The following is a 4,106-nucleotide window of genomic DNA, read 5'->3' on the forward strand; positions in this document are numbered from 1 at the left end:
TACAAGTGCTGAGGCAGTTGCAAAAGCCAAAGCAGCAGCAACTGCAACCAAAAATTTGCCAGCGCTCCAGCAGCAGAAACTGCAACTACAAATACAACAAGGCCCCCACCAAGTGGTCCACCGCGATAGCAAGTTCGCAGCAGCAAGGCCCCACCAAGTGGTCCACCGCGATAGCAAGTTCGCAACAACAAGGCCCCCACCAAGTGGTCCACCGCGATAGCAAGTTCGCACCAGCAAGGCCCCCACCAAGTGGTCCACCGTGATAGCAAGTTCCCACCAGCAAGGCTCCCACCAAGTGTCCACCGCGATAGCAAGTTCGCAACAACAAGGCCCCCACCCAGTGGTCCACCGCGATAGCAAGTTCGCAACAACAAGGCCCTCAACAAGTGGCCCACCGCGGGAGGACAGCCCCATTAGTGGCCAACAGAGTAAGCTGCAAGATAAGGTAAGCCTTTCAATTTGTCACGTATATTCGCGAAGGGGTGAGGAAATTGCATAAGGCCGTGCGTGAGTACGATATTCACCCCTTCCATATATATGTATATATATATATATATATTTTTTTTTTAATACGTATATATATTTACGAAATTTAAACGGTATCGGTGTAGGATAATCCGTCCCTTTTCACGAAATTCGAGCGTTAAAGAGGTGGAGGAATAGCGGAAATTCCTTTGAAATACCGTATCCGCACACCGTTGTGTATATATATTTAAAAATAAAAAAAGAGAAAAGAAAGAAAGAAGAAAGTGAAATTGTGCCACGGATTGCGGGACTCAGCGTCCGTAACGGGCACGGCCCGCAGCGCTCCTGGGCTCTCTGTCCTCACACCCACAGTAGCGGTGAAGATCAGTTCCCGAGGGAGGACGTAAGTAGTGCGCGCCATCGTCGACCCAGCGCAGCGCTGGTCGACAATATCGCTTCAGCTGACCCGCCAACTTCGAGTTTGGCCAGGTGGCTATGCAGGCATGTGCAGACTCACGCTTCGAGGATGGCACGAGAGACTGGAGGTCTGCGCCGACGTACAACCAGGCCTCTCTCGGGTAACCTCCGCTCGCACGCTGGACGCCAGATTCACCAGCGAATTTGACAATTTTCGGCTCGCCGACCCGTCGTTCTACCGGTCCAGCGCGGTATTGCTGGTGTTAGGAGCGGAGGGATATGCGATGATTCTGCGTCCGGGGCTCATGCCAGCCACCCCCACTCGACCAACGGCGCAGAACACACTGTTCGGGTGGATGATTTCTGGAGGCACCATATATTGAATGAAAAGAAAAGTAGTTAAGTCAATAATGAATTTATGATTTGTTAAAGAAAATGAAATAGAAAAAATGAATTGTAAATAATTAAGTTAAGTTTATTGCAGCGACACTGCAAGGCGGGCGTCATGTTTACGCTAGCCCCCTTCACCTTAAGTATGTTTATGAAGCAGAGAATTTCACTTGTAGATGTCGCTGTGATCTAAGCGGGAACAGCTACTCGTTACTCGAGTTCCTTTTTCTCGAGTCCTGTTACCCGCCTCGGATGTTAGGTTTCGCCTTCTGCGATAGCCCAACACTGCCACTTTGGAAGAGAACTCCGAGCAATCAACAAGTAAGGTCCTCTAATCAACAATCTATTTTTTTATTTTTATTACAGCAATTTTTTATATACACATATATATATATATAATAAAGTGGCCGTTAGGCACTCATATATTATATATACATATAATAGTGAAAAGTGTGAAGTGTTTCATTTCATTTTTGAGCGAATTTTTTGCGGGTTAATTCAACCTCGGGATTCGGCACCTCCTCGACCCTCGTTTGCCGCGGAATTCAAGAGGAGTTCCCGGCCCCCATTTCACCCCGTCCCGAACAAAGAGTATCTAAGAGTCTTGTATGCAAAACTCTTTTACAGAGTCAGTAAATTGAGAAAAAGGAGTTGTAAGTAATAGGCAAAAGCCATTCGAATATTGAAATTTATTGTTATTAAACTGAAAGTTATTTTCGAGATAATTAAAAACACTCGAGAAAAATTTAAGCCTTCTTTTTAAATAATTTAAGCTCCATCATATTATCGCAACTGGTACGTAACGACTCGGCGATATGCCCATAAAACGATTCATCTTTTTGTTGTATTAATTTCTTGGGCATATCAAACATTATCTAAAACATGTCAACTATAATTAAATTATTTTCTTCTTATTTTTTACAGTATAGTTTAAGGAAGTTCCAACGTTATGTAAAAACCTTAAGAAAATACTAAAGTATTTTGTTTGAATAGAAAATTCAGTACAAATCAGTACAAATTTTGAAAAATCAGGACATTAGCGTACTGATTGAAGAAATGAATAAGATCAGTACAAGAGTTGAAACATCAGTACTGTACTGATAAAATCAGTACGTCTGGCAACCGTATCTGGGCTTCTCCGGCAATTAGAGCGTAAAAATAAGTTACTCTCTCGCGTGTGTCAAAAATGTATCAACACGTGCCAGAAGTGCCCAGAGCTTGAGGAACGCAAAAAACCACCTTTCGTGCCCGGAATAAACAAATCAGCACATATATGACATTGAAATATATTTTAACTTAATATTTTATTAAAAACACATTTACAAACTTATTTTCCTTGCAAGCGTCAATTTTTGTTGGCTTTTGCATTTGACATTCCCCCTCTTCTTCGCAAGTATACGCAAAAAAGTTATCGGTTTAATCTAAGATAATTTTATAATTATAATTTTATATGGCTAATCTCTTTTTCTAATGACAGATTAGGGATTTAAGCTCGAAAATGAGGATAATCTTTTTCTATGTAAACCTATTATTAGGCGATTTAGTTACATACATGCACATGTAGGTTAGGTTAGAAATGAAACATTAATTTTATTTAAGTTTATTCATTTCGCTGATTAATTTTTTTTTATTCATTTCCATTTTTAATTCTTTTAATACGTGAAATTATCGGTATGATTTATAAAATATGATACTTTTGTATACTTGTGAATCAAGGGCGGTAAAATATCTTGAAAACACCGCGTCAATTACTTTTTTTGAGCTTGTACTTTGAGCATTTCTATTTGTACATATTCCTAAATTTAGTTTTACTTTTAGGAATATGATCTGTGGTTCTGCTGTCGAGAGGTTTACGTCAAAGTCATGAATACATATAGTATACCATATTTTGTTTGCAAAATGGGAAGCTAAATTCTTTTGTTCGGCATTTCCTCTTATTCTCGTCTTCTCTTTGTGCAATCTTGTATTAGCTCTGATCAGGCCCGTCGAGAGGGAGGGGGAAGAGAGGTGAATCCCCCCGGGCCCGAGCTTCTTAAGGGGCCCAAATATCAGAACCATAACTTGTTATTATTTTTTTTACAATGTAATTGCCCCTTCGTTAAGGCATTTATTATAAATATTACAATTATATTACAATTATATTCCCAATTACAATTTAGTAGTCCACTTGCAAAGTGCGCTATGTAAAATTTTTTCGATTTTTAGTTTTTGGTGGGTTACGTACCACTATTTAAAGTAGTTTCATGTCCACTAACAGCACAGTGCAAAATCTTTTTATATTCTGAAAAAATAGCATAATATGTTAACTCTTCTTCCAAAACTCGCTATCATACTTATTTATAAACTTTCAAAAGTATCCATCTTCTGATGAACCTATAAAACTGCTTTAGGTCGTATATACTGTTAATGTTATCTTATGTCATGGTATGTTATGTTATAATTTTATAAGGCTCTTATTTATCCAAATTTTCAGGTAATAATAAAAAAGATTCAATTTAAATGTTACTTGTTGTCGTAGTCGTTTTTTTCAAATTTATGGCTTTCTATTATAAAATCACATAACGCTGTTTGCAAGTGGACTACTCAATTATATTCGTGCTGATTCTTCTGACTATAAATTAAAGAAAATTATCATATGGCCCAAAACCCGTACTGGTACAATACGTTTTGGCTTACAGTGCTTTTCAAATACCTCTAAAACTTGCTAGAATACAACTTTCGGATAGTTTTTCTTCTTGCATCTGAAAGCATTAATATGGGGCAATATTTAATATATACCTAAAATATATTGTACCTTCTGTTGTTAAGGAGTTATAAATGTTTCAAAAGCGGAC

This window comes from Rhagoletis zephyria, unplaced genomic scaffold (assembly GCF_001687245.7).
Source record: "Rhagoletis zephyria isolate East Lansing unplaced genomic scaffold, Rhagoletis_zephyria_1.1 Rzeph_scaffold_00226, whole genome shotgun sequence".
Classification (NCBI taxonomy): domain Eukaryota; kingdom Metazoa; phylum Arthropoda; class Insecta; order Diptera; family Tephritidae; genus Rhagoletis; species Rhagoletis zephyria.